The 19048-nt window shown below is 49.2% G+C and overlaps 1 protein-coding gene across 3 annotated transcripts in view; it reads left to right on the top strand.

The window, feature by feature from the left end:
* Positions 1 to 19048, top strand: part of STIMATE (STIM activating enhancer) — a 51829-nt gene that overhangs the window by 17033 nt on the left and 15748 nt on the right. The window lies entirely within an intron of this gene.

Raw genomic sequence — 19048 nt, 5'->3', positions numbered from 1 at the left:
ACTGATCACAGGTCACCATAACAAATATAGTAATTTTAAAGTCTGAAATATTGAGAGAATTACCAAAATGTGACACCAAAACACAAAGTGAGTAAATGTTGTTGGAAAAATGGCACCGATAGATTTGTTCAATGCAGGGTTGCCACAAACCTTCAATTTGTAAAGAACGTAGTATCTCCGAAGCACAGTAGAATGAGGTCTGCCTGTATTCTTATTATTTACCTAGTCTTTAGCAAGCCAGCCTGTTGGCTCACTGCTTGTACTATAACTGGTAGGAAATCGGAGTTTCTACATTCCACACTGGATTGTTGATACAAGATAAATTTCAGACTAATTTGCTGTATAATGAGCCTTTGAGTTGTGTGTGGGAGTCAAATAGGGGCTAATCTTTGAAGTGGAGCCTGCTCATTCTGTGCAGGTGATTTTTTACACATTTTCAGTCTTCTCAAGTCCCTTTTTTGTAAGGAGGCAATTGATCTTCCTTTTCCTCCCTCCTTCAAAGGGGGGCTCATATCTCAATGCTAAGGGAGAGGAAGTGCTCAAGTTCTAGCTTGTATACAGTATAGAGCTTTGTTCTATAGAGTTGCTGTATAGAATTTTTGTTCACTGCCCTGAGCACCCAGTAAGTCTCTCCAGAGCCGCCTGCTCTTCCCTTGCCCCTAGAATGTACTTAGGCACAGTCAGCACTATCCTGATTCTTGTGTCAGATTGTTTGGTCGTTTCCTGAGTGAATGAGTGAGCTCTATGCTTGCCCACCCACATCAGGTGTTCAGCCTCTGGCTCTTCTTGCACAGTGTCAGGTGTGGTAAGATGCTTATTAGCTAAGTCTCCCGCGGATAGCTTGGTTGAGGAGCAAGCCCAAAGGACGCATATTCCCAGCACTATTGCCGGGTTGGAGAGTCTGAGGACAGGTAGGCAGGCCTGACCTGGGCCCCATGCGTCCTTTTTTCCCGAGGTCTCGTGAATTGTGCCGGGACTTTCTGATCAGGAGCTGGCATTGGCAGGCCTGTTTCAAGGGAGAAATAGCAGGACCAAGGCATGCTGATTCTCTGGGGTTCGTTTATGTTCATTCTAGACTTCTAGGAAGGCTGGAACAAAGGCGGACACTATTGTGAAACAATCCCAGAACATCACCCAGCAAGCGCTTCTCCAAAACCCAGCACACTCAGGTGGCTTCTCCTCACTGCCTGTAGGTGTGGTTCGTAGCCCTCGAGGAAAGAGGTGGAGGCTGACTTCCTTTCCACCGGCTCTTCAGCCAAGCTGTCAGCCTAGCCTAGCGGCATCCCTGAGGCCGCTCACTGCACATCCTGCATAATAGGACAAGGGATGCAGAAAAACTTGATGGTGCCTCTCATGACCACCATGCCATGTGGTGGGTGTTTTTCCAGCGCTCTCATGGAAGGTACATTGGAGGGATCCCAGTAGACAGACGAACAGAGAGAGCACTGGGAGTACAGGAATCCTAATTTAACCCAGACCCGCCTTTCCTAGGACAGCCTGGGACCCAGTCCTGGGGGTTGTGGTTTATTATGTTGTCTCTCCCCCTGTACTGGCGTACACGCTTCTCATTTATCACTGCTTCCTCTCACCCAGGCCACTTGTTCTTCCTAAGTGGAGAAGAGGTGAAAATAGCTGTGAGAGGAACCCAAGGTGCCTGAAGCATCTGACAGACTACTCTAGATGGGATTCCCACTGCCAGCCAAGGAGGACTTACAGATATTTTAGTTCACAGGGGACTGATGATTTCTTCACTTAAGGTCCCAAGGCTCCCTGGAGTCAGGATATTATTGTAAAGTTAAGGCTTCCTCAGCTGCTCTCTGCTGCCCTGACACCTGATTCCCAGGCTTTGGGACTGAGGAAAGGAACTCTGTTGCTTGTCTTCTGCTCAGATTCTGGTTACACAACGTATATTGTTGAAAAAGAGAAGACTCTGGGTGCCAGCTGCCCTGAGTTGAGAAGCTAGGGAAAAGGTCTTAAATGTAGTTTTATAACTGTGGTATCAAGAGAAGAGCTGCTCTTCTATTAATTTCTCTGCTAAGGGTGCTTATCAGTTCATTTCAGTTAGAAGGTGAAGCCCCAGTACATTCCCAGAGGAAGAGTCTTCTGCTGGGTAAATGTGTGGTACTCTCACGGAGCAGTGCCCCTCACTTGCACAGGCGGTGGGAGCCTCTCTGGTCTGTGAACAGACCTTCCTAACTGTGCCACTTGGTCCTGACAGCCCAGGAGCACAGAGCCTGGAGCAGCAGCCAGTGGGAGGGGGCGTAGGGCTGTGGGGATGGTGGAGGGATATTGCACACCCTGGGAGACCGGGGGCTTTCCCCCTCCCCGCTCCAGCTGCTTGGGCTGCCCAAGAGCCTGGGCTGTTCTGTGGGAGGCCGAGTGGTGGCAGGAGCAACCAACCTTGGGCAGCACTTGTCAGAGACCTGTTGTAGCCTCAGCCGGTGTGGCCTCTGCCTGTACCAACGAACTTCAACAGCAAACAGTTTCAGTTTCCACCTGCATTAAGACTTGAATTGATTTTTTAACTGCAAGCCTTGAAATTTTGGATGATGCATGTATTGTAGATATATATGCTATAGCTACCGTCAGTATAGAACAAAGTTTTTGAACTATTTTTCTATCTATACTTAAATTTTCTGAGTGAATTCTCTTTTGGAGGCTGTTCTTTTCTTTTTTTTTTTTAATTTTAATTTAATTTTATTTTTAATTTTATTTATTTATTTATTCATTTATGGCTGTGTTGGGTCCTCGCTTCTGTGTGAGGGCTTTCTCTAGTTGTGGCAAGCAGGGGCCACTCTTCATCGCGGTGCGCAGGCCTCTCACTATCGCGGCCTCTCTTGTTGCGGAGCACAGGCTCCAGACGCGCAGGCTCAGTAATTGTGGCTCACGGGCCTAGTTGCTCCGCGGCATGTGGGATCCTCCCAGACCAGGGCTCAAACCCGTGTCCCCTGCATTGGCAGGCAGATTCTCAACCACTGCACCACCAGGGAAGCCCCGGGAGGCTGTTCTTGACTTTTGTTAATGCTGTCTGGATTGCACATAGAGGTTTGCATTTCAGAAACTTTGCATTTTATACCAAGGGGCCAAGCCCAGTCAGTCCTGATGCTGAGACTTGTTTTGTGGGGAGTGAGGGTCAGCAGTGGCCTGGGTTCTGGTCCTGACTACCACTTGCCACCTGTGAGACTTCAACAAGTTCCTTAACTGCACTGAGATTCAGTTTCTTCATCTAGAACTTGGGATGATACTATCCTCCCAGGGTGGATGTGAGGAGTGATTGAGTTGGCATAGCTCGAGACTTCAGTATTTTGATGATGATGATGATGATACCATACCTGATGAGGCTTTCTCAGAAACCCTCCTAGAAACTCAGGTGAATTAGCCATGCATGTTGGATTTAGGTAGGAGACAAGGATGTTTTTCTTCAAAGGTGAGGCAGGGTTTGGTTGGAGACCCTGTTGGGTGTGAACCTGTCCTCGGCCAGTTGCCCTCACACAGCTTCCAAAGTGTTCACAAGGACTACTGGATGAGGGAGATGGGGGGCCAGGGGGCCCCTTCACCACTGCCAGGGAGTGGCATTGAGAGTATATGACCTGCAGAAGGTCAGAGGGCAAGTGGAGTCATCTTTATGAATGAAACAGTACACTGGGGTTTTCCTCCTAGTAAGATTCTTGGAGCTGAGTGAGCCAGGTAGTGAGTGGCAGCGTTGTGACCAGTCCTCGGCTTCTGTTTAACTCTTGGTGGGTGAGTGTACAGCTGGACCTCCACCCTCTCCTTCCAGGCTCAAGGTGTGAACACGACGTCCCTATACCCATTGTATATGTTCTGTTCTCTGCTGAGTTTGGACCACCCTGAGCAGCTGGAATCATTTCAGAGGCTTGGGTTACAAGGATGAAAACCCACCCTGCAGTCTGCAGCTCCTCACTGAGCAGTGGGGCGAGTGGGTGTCTCTTCTGACTGTTGGAAGCAGCAGTGAGGCAAGTTTCTGCACTGCCTGAGCCGACGATCATCTTCCGTGGTGGGACTGGGCCCGGGCTGCAGGTGTTAGCTCTGAGAAACACAGACTCTGGGGCCACTCCTTTTTCTGTTTGATTAGTCATGAGGTTGCAGTGAAGGGCTGTGTAAAGAATTTTTATAGTCAGAGGCCTCTTATCCAACACAGGATTGATTATTGGTTAATTTTTAAAAGGCAGGGAATCTGGGGAATCCTATAAAATATAAACATATACGATAAACATTTTATTTGAATCTATGCCTATGAGCATCAGGTGTGAGGGGAGCCCCTGACCTGACTGACAGGAGCATGGTGGCACATCTTGTCCATCAGGGATGACAGATGGCGCAGCAATGATGCTTGCCCCTGGTTGATGTGGACTAAATGGGCTGAAGTGACATATTTCCCGTCTCTAGTGAGTCCTGCCTGCTGGAAGCTTTTCTGGCAGAAGGAAATTTTCTGAATGAGTTAGGTTTGAGGAAGGCTATAAATTAACCTAATGTGCAAAATTGTATTATTGTCATTTTTAAATTATTGTTTTTGGCAACAGCAGCTTTTTTCTCAGTTAATTGTTTTTAGACCTTTTTTTTTTTTCCTACCACAAAGTAATACATGCTCTTTATAAACAAAGAAAACATTATGGAAATACATAGCATAAAAAGCAGAAGTTCCCTATAATTCCATGTTCTAGAGAGCTACCCATGGTTAACAGTTTATTGTGTGTGCCTTCAAATTTCTGCATGTATATATCATTTTAAAATAAAAATAGGCTCACATGACACATTACTGTTTTGGTGACTTGCTTTTTTCCATGAGCAAGCCAGGTAGTGAGTGCTTTTTTTTTTTTTCGGTGACATGGCATTTTTCCATGTCAATGCAGATAGATTTACCTCACTTTTTAGAAAACTTTATTGAGGTGTAATTTATATGGCATAAAATTCAGCCATTGCCAAGTGTACCATTTCTACCTCACTTTTTAACAGTTGAATTACCTCACTTTTTAACAGTTGAATTCCACTGTATGATAACTTACATTTAACCCCTCCCTTATTGATAGACACTTAGGTGGTTTTTTTTAAGTCTTCCACTCTTACAGACAAAGCTGCAATACACTCTTACACAGACTTTTGGGTATTTGTGTGAGTGTAACAATAAAAGAAAATCCTAGAAGTGGATTTTCTGGGCCACAGTGTGTAAATATTTAAAATCAAAACAGACATTACCAAAATATCTGCTGCAACGTTTTAAGTGATCTGTGGATTAATAGGGAGAAAACCATGCACGTCTCCGTCCACCAGGAGAGCAAATGGAGTTCATAAATGTATTTGGCCAAGGAATCCAGTTAGCAGTGTGGTGGTGACACAGAGCAAGAGCAGATGCAGCAAATCTCTGTGAGTTCCCTAGGCCTAGAGGGTCCCCAGTTGCCCAGGGACACTGGCTCTCAGGGCAGAGTCCTTCTAGGACGGCCCATTCCTGAATCCTTGCGGCTTCCGTCAGTGTTCAAGGAGAATTTACACTACCCATCAAGCCTTCATTAGGAATATTTATAGGTCTGTAGCTCCTCCTGCTTCTGAAGTCACACTGCATCCTGGAGGCCTCTTCATCCACCTCCAGCAGCATCTGTAACATCTCTGCCTCCAGCATCCCTGGTCCCAGGAGGCTCCATTCACTGTGACCATTCTGACGCCAATTTAATGATCCTGGGGACCAGGATCACAGATCCACTTCCACACATTTCCCTAGTGGTTGTACCATTTACTTTTCTGCCTGCAGTTGAAGAGTGCCTGTTTCCTAATATCTTCACCAAATGTTTTAATCTTTGCTAATCGGGGCAAGAATAATTATTAATTTGCATTTTAAAAATTGACCTTATTGAGGTTGCGTATCTTCTTGTATGCTTATCAGCCATCCATTTCTTTCCATCCAGGAGTTCCCCATGGAGCACTCCCACCCCTGCTGAGGTCATCAGCTGTAGCAAATGGCACTGCCACCCTGCTCCCAGGGAAGCTGTGCTTCTAAGGAAGCCCCGTGTTTAGAAGGCTAAGCATATTTATTTGCTAGACAGTTTAGCTTTTTCTCTCGCTTCTCTCTCAGCCTTTGGCCTACGTGTGGGAGGATTAAAGCTGGCTAACTTAGAACCTCGGCTTTATCTGTCCAGAAAGAGTCCTTACAAGAAATATTCATGAGCACTTAAACTGATTACAAACCCAGAGTGTCCGGTTCTTGGATCTAAGGCCAGATATGGTGAGGGAGGCCTTGACAGGACGGTTCACCCTGCCTTGTGGTTAGTTAGGAGGAGGAAAGGTCTGGGGTAGTGTCCTCTGGCAGTCTTGCTGGCAGATTACTTTGGGGCCAAAGAGAAAGCTGAGCAATCTTAGTCCTGTTGCAGGACTAATGGTTTGCAAACCAAACTTCTGGGAGAACTCACTGTGCAAATTCATGGAACTTACTGAATTAAAAATAGATACCTGGACGGTAGTCAGTAACTATGTCTTAAGTGACAAACTGAAGGAATTCCTTTGTTCAACAAATATTGTGTAGCACCCTGTTAAGAGCCAGGCACCCTCTAGCTGCTAAGAATGTGGGGTAAGCAGAGCAGAAGTTCCTGGTCTTACAGAGCTTCCTTTCTAGTGGGGAGAAAAAAGACAGTGGTCAGGAAAACACAAAAGAATTTCTGAGATGAGAGGCATTAGTGCTGTGAAGAAAACGAGATAGGGAAGTGAAATTGAGGGATGGGGGCAAGGCAGGACGCGCACACCTGGAGCTGAGGTGGTAGGGAGAGACTTCCAAGGAGGTGACCCGGAAACTGGGACAAGAGTGAAAAGAGGGGCCCGCCACTTGGCAAACTGGGAGAAGAGTGTCCCAGACAGAAAGTGCAGCTGCGGCAGGATGGAGCCATGTGAGTGTGGTGCAGAGAGAGAAGGCCGGAGGGGATGAGGGGATGAAGTCAGAGAAGCAGAGAGAACCCGAAGTCACGCAATACCTTGGCCATGAGAAGGAGCCTGCGTTTTATTCTAACTGCTGTAGAAAGGCATGGGAGGGCTTTGTGTTTGTTTGTTGTTTTTAAAATTTTTATGGAGGTGTCATTTACATAAAGTGCACAGCTCTGAAGTATAAAGTTTGCCTTTTGACAGATTTGTGGCCATGGGAGTTTTAAGTGGAGTGGAGGGACACCCTCAGCTGAACTCTGACCCCAGTCCCCCCCCCCCACCCCCACTGCAGGCGCCTGCTCAGCCAGCTTGTGGGACAGCAGCACCAACCTGCTCTTCCCCCTGGATCGGAGTGTGATGACAGGGTCTCATTCCGTGGTGTTTCTTGAATCGGTGACATGTCAGTTCAAATTTTTTCCTCACTCTGATTGTAGAAGAAATTCTGCAGCGCCCCCGAGTTGATTTCATGGTGCATCTCCCTTCTTCAGCTAAGAGCAGCGTGAGGTGTCTTGACAAGAACCAGCCCTTTTCCCCAGTGACCTTCTGAGCCTTCCGAGTTGGTCTTGAGCCCTCTGTCCTGTCAGTCCCTCGGTGTTTCCTGAGCATGTCCTGTGTTCGCTGCCTGCTGTGGTGAGGCGGGAGGCCCGGCCCTGCCTGCCTGTGGGCCATGCCAGCCTGAGCTGTGCCCTGCCGCTCTGCCCAGGGTGTCCCTGTCACCACTCTTCAGTGCTCACCTTTCAGAGCACCAGCATCTGGAGAGTTCTTCCAGTGGCCAACCCTTGGGGCTGATGGAGGCTGACGGACCAGGGAACAGAGAGCACAGCCTGCTATAGCTTCGTTCTGGTCCCACATGGGAAGTGCAGGCCAGAAGGAGATTTGGAACCAGAAGTACAGTGATATAACAACTAATGATCTTGGTTGTATTCAGATGGTGACATTTTAGATAATTTCACTTTCTTTGGTTTCCAAACTTACCACAATGATTTATAATCTATAAGAAAAAAGAAAGACTTTAGGGAGGCTCTGGATCCACAAATTATAATCAGATGAGTGCTTTCTTGCTGTCTGCAGCTGGGCTTTGCACCTGAGGATGCACTGTTCCTCTAACGGTAGTACCTCTGCTCCTTCTTGCTGTGATGTGCACAGTACTTGCTAAGTATAAAGCACAGTTTTAAATACTCTAAATATATTGTCTTGCTAATGCTGCGGTGAGACGGGTACTGTAATCTCTCCCACTTTATAGAGAGGCAGATAGAGGCCCAGAAAGGTTAACAACTTTCCCTGGCCCCATGTAAGTTGCTGATGTGAGGTTTTGAGCCCAGAGCTTTGCACACTGAGTGCTAAGGTGTCACCTCCTCTGTCCTGTGACGAAGCCCAGTGTGCTCTGCTCCATTTGTTCGGTCAGTGCCTGCTTCCTTCTAAAAGGTGCTGAGCTGGGTGCGGAGGGTGTAAACACAAATAAGTTAAGGAGGTGTCTGCCTCCTTAACTAAGTGTCTGGCGGGAGAAACAGATCCTTAGTATTGCACGTGAAGTGTTAATCCAGGGGTGTGCATAGGAGACTTTGAGGAGCCAGAGGGAGGGAGGAGGCTTAGCCCAGTTGCAAAGGAGGCATGTCTTAGAGTTGTCTGAACTTAATCTAAGAGTTTTCCAGGAGAAGAAATGTGGAGGCCCTCCCAAGCCAAAGGGACAATGTGAGTGACAGCTAAGTTGGGAGATGCCAGGCCATGGGTACCTTGTTTGCCAACTTGAAAAGTCAAACTTGTGTTCCCTGAGGGATGAGAGGTGGGATAGACTCTGGAGGCTTCTAAGCAAGGCGTGGCATCTCAGCTCACTCCAGCTGCAGTGTGGAGGTGTTTAAGGGAAGAGAAGCAGAGTCGGGAGGACATGTTGCGGGGAGGAGGTGGGCCCTGACCTCAGGGAGCCTCCTGGGCCCTCTTTGCCCTTGCGGTCCAGCCCTACAAGAACCAGCGTTGTCCTGGATTAGGCTTCCTCAGGTTGGCTGGTGGGGGTAGGGTGGGGGGAGGATGTGTGCGCTGGAATCAGGTAGATGTAGATGCACATGCGGGTTGTACCACTTTTGGCCTTTGGCAGATCCTCTGACCTTATGTGTAAAACAAGGATGATACCTTTCGCGGTTGTTGTGAAGATGAGAAGTAACGATGTAAAACCCTGGATTGAATGCCTGATGAAGGGTGGTGGTGAGGCAGCCACACCACTCGCCTGCTACAGCTGCTTTTGTCCCGACATTGACCCTATGACTAGACAGCTGAGGACACTTAGACCCGAAAGAGTTAAGTGACTGGCTTAAAATAATAAAACTTTTGATAAAGCAGGGACTAGATTGCAAACTACCCCCGGCTGGACTGCCTTTAGTCCCTTGTCACAAGGATCACGTGGCTCTTCACTTCTTGAAAAGCAGCCCAGTCTGGGTGTACAACTACCCTAGGCTAGAACTTGGTCACACAGCCGCACCCAGCTGCAGGGGAGGCCGAGGACACAGTCTGCAAGCTACCGAAGGGACTTCCTTAGTAAGAAAGAGAGGGGCCAGTGGGTTTGGGGGGCAACCAGCAGGCTACCTCCGTGTCTTCCTGGAACTTTCTCCCTGCCCTGAAGACACTGAGTACCTCTGGGGTTTTCACACCACTAGGGAGCATTAAGGAGGCTTCGATATTGGGATGATCATTTATAATTTAGGGAAAGTGCAGAAACACTTCTGGGTTCTTCCTAGATTGCTGGTTCCATCAGTGAGGGTGGATTTACTCGCCCCCAGGAGTTTCTGTCCTTTGGGATTGGGGTCCTGGGAACACAGAGCCAGCAAGCTGTGGTTTGAGGTCACTGGCCCAGCCAGTACCAGTTACAGAAAGAGGCCTGTCTCAGGTGGCTGGGATTTCACCCCAGCTCCACTACTAAGTACCTGGTGATCCTGGACAAATCGGCTCTTCCCTCCCACTTTCATCACCCTTTACACCGAGGAGGTTGGCCCCTCAAGGACCCTTCTGGCTCTGACTCAGATTCCAAACTGCCTAGTTTATGAACTGATCCCCAGCTGGCACGGGTGGGGGCTGCTTGCCATTTGCCCCGGTAAACAGTCTGTTACCCTCGACAGGAAGCCTCTGTTGCGTGAGCCACTGAACCGTGGTACAGCCTGAGAAATGAGGCCATCAGAGTGTCGTCCTGGTCAGCAGCCTGTCACTGGGCAGAAGGCTCTAAAACTCTGGGGTCTTTTCTGGCTATAGGTCATTGGAAGGAGAGGGTTTGCCCCCAGGGCTGAACAAGAAAGCATGAGCTCATAGTCTCTGGAGCTCCCCCACCCCAGGGGGTGGAAACCTGCTCACTTCCCGAGGCCTGAGATCTCACACAGGGACTGGTGAAGAGCCTGTGACTCATTTCCATAGACTGTGACGTGTCACCATCCGGGGTGTCTTCTGTTGTATCACTTTGTGAAATGCCAGATGCTAAAGTGGCTGCTGTGTGGTCTGTGATCACCTTCTAGCGTCAAGATTACACTTTAGCAGTAAGAATGTGAATGTTCCACACGTTTCATATTGTAATTGAATTGCCTTGGTGGATTTTCATGGCAAAGAGAAGCTCTCTGCCAAGAAGCCTACCCGGGTTCACGAGCCCCTTCCTGTACTGTATCCGCAGCAGGGGTGATTTTACACCCTCATCATGCTGGTTTGGGAAGTGCCGTCAGATGAAGAGGGGCTCAAAGGACTGCTACCTCCTGGTAACCACGTCTTCTGAAGCCCAGTTTACCCCGTTGTTATTCAGGCTTGAGCCCTGCTTTCTCTTCACCAGACAGTCAGGAGCCTCTTACTGCCCCTTACATGCGTCTAACTCTGCTTCTCTCAGGGTGCGCCCGGCACGGACATGGCTCTCTTAAATTGTGTGGTTTAATCTCTAAACAGTTGTGCTTTTTTTTTTTTTTTTTTTTTTTAAAACTTTTATTTATTATTTATTTATTATGTTTATTTTTGGCTGTGTTGGGTCTTCGTTTCTGTGTGAGGGCTTTCTCCAGTTGCGGCGAGTGGGGGCCACTCTTCATCGCGGTGCGCGGGCCTGTCACTATCGCGGCCTCTCTTGTTGCGGAGCAGAGGCTCCAGACGCTCAGGCTCAGTAGTTGTGGCTCACGGGCCCAGTTGCTCCGCGGCATGTGGGATCTTCCCAGACCAGGGCTCGAACCCGTGTCCCCTGCATTGGCAGGCAGATTCTCAACCACTGCGCCACCAGGGAAGCCCCAACAGTTGTGCTTTTTATGACTCGGTTTCTAAGTAGGACTGCAGCTGCTTTGAGGAAATTATCTCCCTTCCAATTCCTGTGATTTGACTTGCAGTGCCACCTCTTATGTCTTCTTCCTTGTGATATAAAAGGAAAGACCCCTGTATAAAATCCCAGCTCTCTTCCTCCACTCAGCAAGTCCCTGGGGCATCAACTGGGCGAGGCTCCGAGGAGGACAGGGAAGTGGATTGCCAGGAACCTGCCCTCTAGGTGCTGACTCAGAGAGGTGTGTGCAGAACCAAGTGATGAGGTTGCCGGTGTGAAACAGGTAGAATCTGATCACCCAATACCGCCTTCCTGTTGTGTGGCACCAAAACCACAAAACTTCTGGAAGAGTGAGCACTATGCCCTGGTACCCTCAGGGGAGGGTGTGAGCCGAGGCCCAGAGCAGGTGGGCAGAGAGGAGGGCAGGTGGGAGTCTTGCCAACCTCCCTTGAGCTGCTTCCTGGGCGCCCACGTGCCTTGATGAGTGCACTCTACAGCCATGCTGAGGCTGCCTTTCAGTGATCACATTGTCAAAGCAAAAAGTTTCATTAATACACGGTGCTGGCAGGGATGTGGGGAAAGGGCACTTGTATGGGTTGCTGCAGCCTCTTTGGAGGGCAGTGTGACAAAGTCAGCTGCACATAAGCTTTGATGCAACAAGTCTTCCACTAGGAATTCACCCACACAGGCAGAGATGGCACATGGCAGGGACATTCGCTGCAGTGGTGCTTGTAGAATGACTCAGAGATGACATTACCATGCCACGGGCTACCACATAGCCTCTAATCCAAGAGGTAGAGTCACGTGTACAGTAGGTGAAGCTCCAGGGGGTTTTCAAGGAGAGCAGGAAGGGTCCGACTCTGTGAAGTCTGCGACCATCTGTCTGTCTCTTTAAAAAGACATCTGTCCATCTTTATACTCGCCTGGCACATCTTTGGAAGGACACACAAGATCCAGGTGACAGTGGTTGGCCTTGAGAAGGGAAACAGAGGGATTGGGATTTCAGATGGAAGGGAGTGTTCTGAATTCTGAATTGTTTTGTTTTTTTTTAAGAAAAAGTAAAGGGGGGCTTCCTTGGTGGCGCAGTGGTTAAGAATCCACCTGCCAATGTAGGGGACATGGGTTCGAGCCCTGGTCCAGGAAGATCCCACATGCCGTGGAGCAACTAAGCCCGTGTGCCACAACTACTGAGCCTGCACTCTACAGCCCACGTGCCACAACTGCTGAGCCTACGTGCCGCAACTACTGAAGCCCAGGCGCCTAGAGCCCGTGCTCCACAGCAAGAGAAGCCACCACAATGAGAAGCCTGTGCACCGCAACAAAGAGTAGCCCCCGCTCACCACAACTGGAGAAAGCCCTCGCACAGCAACCAAGACCCAACACAGCCAAAAATAAATAAATTAAATTAACTAAATAAAAAAAAGAAAAAGTAAAGGGAATTACCTGGTGGTCCAGTGGTTAGGACTCTGTGCTTTCACTGCTGAGGGCCCGGGGTTCAATCCCTGGTCAGGGAGATCCCGTAAGCAATGCGGGCACGGCCAAGAAAACAAAAACAAAAAAAAACAGTAAAAGTAAAAAAAATTGCCTAATTAGTTTTTTAGGGACGCCATAACAAATAATCACAAACTTCTTGGCTTAACAAAACAAATTTATTCTCTCACAGTCCTGGAAGCCCAAAGTCCAGAATCAAGGTGTCAGTGGGGCCATACCCCCTCCACTGGCTCTAGGGGGGAGAATCCTTGCCTCTTCTACTTCTGGTGGCTTCAGAGGTTCCTAGGCTCCTGTCTTCACAAGGCCTTCTTCTTCTCCGCTCTTCTCTCTCATAAGGGTACTTGTAATTAGACTTAGGGACCCCCCCACCCCCCGTTAATTGAGGATTATCTCTTCTCAAGACCTTTAACTCAATTACATCTGCAAAGACCCTTTTTCCAAGTAAGGTCACATTCACAGGTATTGAGGATGAAGATTTGGACGTACCTTTTTGAGGACCACTCTTCAGTTGCCAGTCACATTTGGAGTGGGGGGAACTTAGCTGTATGTTGCTTACAGTAGACCCACGTTAAATATAAAGTTGAAAGAAAGGAGATTGAAAAAGATGTACCCTACAAGTTCTAACCAAAAGAATGTACTCTCTGGATTTTGTACACTCTCCGTATATTTACCTCTTCCAAAAGATGTATTTTAATTCAAAAATGAGTAAGATTGGAAAAGAAGGGAGCTGTGTTTCAGGCAAGTTAAATGATGTGCAGTGTAATTACACTGAAAGTTCCTTGAGGGCAGGGACTGTGTTTGTGTTTTGCATTTTAGTATCCCCAGCACAGAGTAAGTGCTGGCTGTGGGTGGGATGGGGAGGGGAATGGGTGGGCAGGTGGGTGGGTAAGGCGACTGGGAAGAGTGGGGGCAGGGAAGCCTGTGAAGAGGCAGTCTCATTCGCATGGGAAAGCAGTCATGAGGACCTGGACTAGTTCAGTGGTAGAAACGGGGAAAGGGACACATCCAGAAGACTCCTCAATTGCAGAGTTGTTGGGGGAGATTGACAGAGTCAGGGGAGGAGAATATGGAGGCCCCAGAGGTGAGGAGACTTCCATTCTGTGCAGAAACGGGGAAGCCAGGCAGGACCGGCAGGGTGGGCAGGAGACACGACTCTGCGGGACCAGGCTGCACTTGGAGGGTCACTGGGGGCCAGGGCTGGGGGAGGAGGCTGATGAACCCTTGGCATAGAAACCCTGAGGGGGGGGGGGGTTCTCCCCAAGGGTCAAGCAGAGGAAGGAGGGCCTGTGGAGGGAGGAGAGAGCCATTGGGACGTAGAAGGGAGCCACAGAGGAACACTCAGAACATGGGGGGATTCCTAGAACCCTTCTAGAACCCTGAGCTGCCTGCAGGCGCAAGAGGGAGGCTGGTGTGGAGAGGTCAGGTTGCAGCTGGCAGACCCTAGGTCACACGCTTCTCAGAGACCAGGACCAGGATGGGGTGGCTGAGCCCCAGGACTGGGAAGAGTGGACACAAAGGGGAGGAGAGGGAAGACGGTCCAGGACAGGGCCTGCAGGGTGTGGTTTGCTTTCCTGAGCACGTGTTCTGTGCCAGCTGCTTCCACCTGTTTTCTCTTGTTTAATTTTGAGGTCAACCTGCTAGATCATAGAGGCCCCCCCTCCTTTTTTTCTTTTTACATAAAGTCACATAGTAGCAGAGGACTCACAGCGCATCTCTCTGGCTATTGGCCACTACTGCTTTTCTGGCGATGGGGCCCCACGCCTGTCTCTGGGATGTGTGTGCGTGAAGGCAGACAACCTGCTGGGAGCCCCCCCGAGGGCTGCGCGCCCCAACGGCCCCCTTGTCTGTCGCCCATTCTCTACCCCCCCCCCCCCCCTCTTCTTTGTCCCACGAGGGCCTCTCTTAGGCGCTGCTCCGTCAACCTTGGGTTCCAGCTCCAGTGTCGCGGAGTGTCAGGAGCCTGACCTACCCTTGAGGTGTGCCTGCTTCCCCTCCACTAGCCCTCCGGCCTCAGGGGACGTTGGTGGATACGTTAGAAAGGATGGATTGCCCTTTGCTTTGCCCTCTTGCGCCGTCTGAGTTCTCTCCACCCTGTGGAAGCACCAGGAATTGAGAAAAGATCGGTTGTCCGAGGGCTGAGCCTGAATCACTCTCTGGAGCTTCCAAGGGAGCAGTGCCACAGCCCCGTGGGGAACAGGCCTGTTTGGGAACAGTTACCTGGCTTGTTGTCCATCAGGGACCCGGAGGCAGCTCCTCATCTCTTACCTGCAGAGAAGTCTTGTGTCTCCCCAGTTTCCCACCTCTCACCACCACCAAACCAGAACCAGAAGTGCAGTGGAACAGTGTAAGTTCCCAGCTCTGGAGTCGTCCTGCACTGTTCTCTTCCTCTCACACCCCACCCCCCCATCCACCCTGTCAGCAAGTCCTGTCAGCTTAGTGTTGAAGATACAGCCAGGATCCCACCTCCTGTCGTCCTCTCCTGCTGCTAGCTGGCTAAGCCACCACTGCCTCGCGGTGGGTTCTCATCCTGGTCTCCCTGAAGGCTGCTCAGCACAGCAGCAGAGGTGAGCCTATTCGACTGTAGGTCACAGCCGTCCTGCCCTGCAGCTGCCCCCTCGTCACTGCAGGCAAAGGGGAGCCTTTGCTCCCTGGGCCACAAGGCCTGGGAGGCCTGACCTCATGTCCCATACTCCCGCCTATCCCTGGCCTCTGCCTGACGGCTATTCCGCAGACACGGGTGATTCTCACTGACTGATGCTCACCTTCCGGGCCTCCTCATCTGTCCCTGCAAACCCACTTCCCAGGCCCCTGCGCTCCTTTCCTGCTTTCCTGTCCCTTGTTGCTACCTGACATGCTCTGTGTTTACTCCTCTCTCCCCCCTTGAATGTAAGGAAGGTGGGGGGTTTTGTCTATTTCGTCTCCTGCCGAACTGGCCCCATAGCACAGCAGTCCCCTCAATAACACATGGCTGGGTGAACGGGATCTTCTGTTCTTTTCCAAATTAGATCTAGAGTAGCTTTCTTAATGCTTCTTCTTCCTTTAATTAAAAAAAAGAAAAAAAAGATTTTTGACTCATATATTCTAGGGAAAGGGGGTAGGACATGGAGAGGGAGAAGGCAGGAGCCACACGTCTGCTCTTCAGAAGAATCTGAATCCACTCTGAGTCCCGTGTACGGCGCTCCCGCGCGTGGACGGCCTGCACACACCCTTCCTCTCCCTTTCCTGAACCAGAGCCCAGCTGTGAGTCACATCACTTCTCCCCATGTCCCACTTTGCTGCATTAATACAAGTCTGACACAGGCTTGTCTCTTTTTTTTGAAATAAAAACAATATGAACATGGAAGAATGTTTAAACCATTCAGAATGATATAAAAAGTCTATGGGTCCCCTGACCCATAATTCCTTTCATCAAAGGAAGCCTTTGTTAACAGTCGCTTACATATCCTAGGGAAAAAACCCCTGCGTAATACCACCATAAATATGTATTCTTTAAAAATGGGTCTGAACAGGGCTTCCCTGGTGGCGCAGTGGTTGAGAATCTGCCTGCCAATGCAGGGGACACGGGTTCAAGCCCTGGTCTGGGAAGATCCCACATGCCGCGGAGCAACTGGGCCCGTGCGCCACAACGACTGAGCCTGCGCGTCTGGAGCTTGTGCTCCACAACAAAAGAGGCCGCGATAGTGAGAGGCCCGCGCACCGCGATGAAGAGGGGCCCCCACTTGCCACAACTAGAGAAAAGCCCTCGCACAGAAATGAAGACCCAACACAGCCATAAATAAATAAATAAATAAAAAATGGGTCTGAACAGAATCATGGTAGGCATGTTATTCTGCAGTTTGTTAATATAATTTGGAAGTCTTTCCATATTAATCCATGCAGATCTACCTTGTTTCTAGTAACTGCATGGTGTTACCTCGTACCGTGATGTATATACCCGACCCCACATTGATGGTTTCTTCCTGGGTTCTTGTTATGACAGTATTACAGTGAAGACCTATATACATCTTGGCATGTGCTGCAGTAAGACCTGTGCAACACATACCTGGCAGTGCACTGCGGGTTAAGGGGTGTGGGTATTAACAGTTTTGATAGATATTGCCGGATTGCCCTCTGAATGCTCGCACTGGTTCATTCTTCTGGAGTGTGTTTTCTTCCCAACTTTTTATTACAAAAAATGTTAGACCTAAAAAAAAAGTCTAAATAAATTTAATGAATACACAAATGTCCTTCGTCTAGGTTTATCAATTACTGTGTTGCCACATGTATTGGTGTGCTAAGGCTGCCGTAACAAAGTGTAGAATGGGTGTATTAAACAACAGAAATTTATTTCCTCACAGTTCTGGAGGCTGCAAGTCCCAGGTCAAGGTGTCAGCAGGTTTGGTTTCTCCTGAGGCCTCTCTCCTTGGCTTGCAGGTGGCTGTCTTCTCACTGTGTCCTCACATGGTCACCCCTCAGTCTATGTGTGTGTCCTAATCTCCTTTTTTTATAAGGACACCAGTCATGGTGGATTAGGGCCCACCCATGGACCTTGTTTTACTTTTATTACCTCTTTTAAGACCCTGCCTGCAAGTAGTCACATTCTGCGGTCCTGGGGGTTAGGACTTCTTCATGTGAATTAGGGGGGGTGGGAGGAGGAATACAATTTGGCCCATAACACCATATTTGCTTCTCTTTACTTATTGTATATTATATTAATATAATTATAAATATTTATTATATAATTACTTATATTTGTTGTATTTATCATTTATAATTATAGTGTAATTATTTATAATTACATTATAAGTTATACCATTTATAATATATTTATTATATATAATTATCATAAATAATGTAGAATTTTCCCCCTAAACCACTTGAAAGTAAATTGTACCCATTCTGGTACTTTAGCGTGTATCTCCTAAGAATGAGGACATTCTTCTTGGGTTATGTTTTGGTGTCCTTTATTTTATGCTGATGGGGACAGACTCCCCTGAGGAGAAGAACACATGAGCAGGAGGTGCTCTGGCCCTGCCTGTGGGCTTTCCCTCCAGATGGCTTGTCCTGGCCCAGCTCCCTCCGCATCTCCTTCCTGAGCCCCCAGCCCCTCAGACCAGAGGATGCTTGCAGAACCTCTGGGCCTCCCTCAACTCCAGACTCTTTGGCCTTGTTGATGTTTTGGATCTGTCATGTGTCAATGGGATGAGAGCCCTCCTCACAATTTCACCTGCTTTTTGGTCTCTCTGTCAAAATGTCTCTAAACACCAGACATTTCATTTCTGTGCATAGACAGTCCTTGCTTTGCAAACCAGGGGCTGCCTGTATTTATTTAGAGAAGTGGGGCTTATTGATTGGGCACCCGTTTCTCTCTCCCTGCCTTCCTCTTCCTGCATCCTCATTGCAGCTTGGGGCTCTGCCAGAAGTCTGTTCTTGCCTGCTACTGTCGTGTCTGTTTCTTCCTCGGTACTTTTGTGTGGGAGAACATCACACATGCGGCACTTGCATTGTTTGTTTTAGTAGATAGAGTCGTTGTGGAAATACGTCTGCCTAGGGCTTCAGTGGAGGATAAGACACTTAGAACTTTTTTGTTTCCTTCAGTGTAAATGGTTATGTCTCAGACCCACCCGAGGTGAAGATGTCAGTCTGGGGAGCCCTTTGCCATTCGACATGGTCAGGCTGTTGCTGAATGAGCGTCCCGCCTCCACTGTCCTGTGCTGGGAGTGCCACTGCCTGGTGCTGGGACACAACCAGCGTCCTTGCTCAGTCCTCTCCACCCCCAGAAACCCACCATCTACACAATTCAGAGCCGCTTTTCCGCCATTCCCACCGTTTCTTTGCCTCTGCTTAGGTCTCTTCCCTGGCTTTTCCTTCCCAGCAGGATTCATTCCAGACTCCTTGGCCTGACACTCAGGACGCTGCTCAACCTGTCTCCCTTGTTACCTGCTATATTAAAGCCAAATCAAATTATGCCACACACACTCTGTCACGTCATGTCCTTGTACCTGTCAGCTCATGGTGTGTGCTCTGTCCAGAACGGCTGTTCTCTCCCCTCCCTGGTCCGTTTGCTAGCCTCGTCCCCAGTCCCCAGGACTGGGCTTGGCCACCTTCCTGACTGGTGCCCTTCCTCCAGGCAGGCAGGCGGGCTCCCGCCTTCACTCTGCCTCAGACTTATCTGTTCTCGAGCACTCGCCACCCTTGTGGGTACGTGTCTGCCCTCCTCTACAGCTGCCTCTGCCTTTGTCTCCACAGCGCCTGGCTTGGAGCAGGTACTCTGTGAACGTTTGGGTGGGTGGGCAGATGGATGGATTTGTCGTTGGATCCTGAACTTAGAAGTAGCTACATTCCCCTTTGCGGTTTCCAGTCCCTGTCTGAGAGACCCTTGTCACAAAGAAG

The sequence above is a fragment of the Balaenoptera musculus genome, chromosome 11 (assembly GCF_009873245.2).
Source record: "Balaenoptera musculus isolate JJ_BM4_2016_0621 chromosome 11, mBalMus1.pri.v3, whole genome shotgun sequence".
NCBI lineage: Eukaryota > Metazoa > Chordata > Mammalia > Artiodactyla > Balaenopteridae > Balaenoptera > Balaenoptera musculus.
The sequence above is the reverse complement of the archived record's forward strand: the minus strand, read 5'-3'. Positions and strand labels throughout refer to the sequence as shown.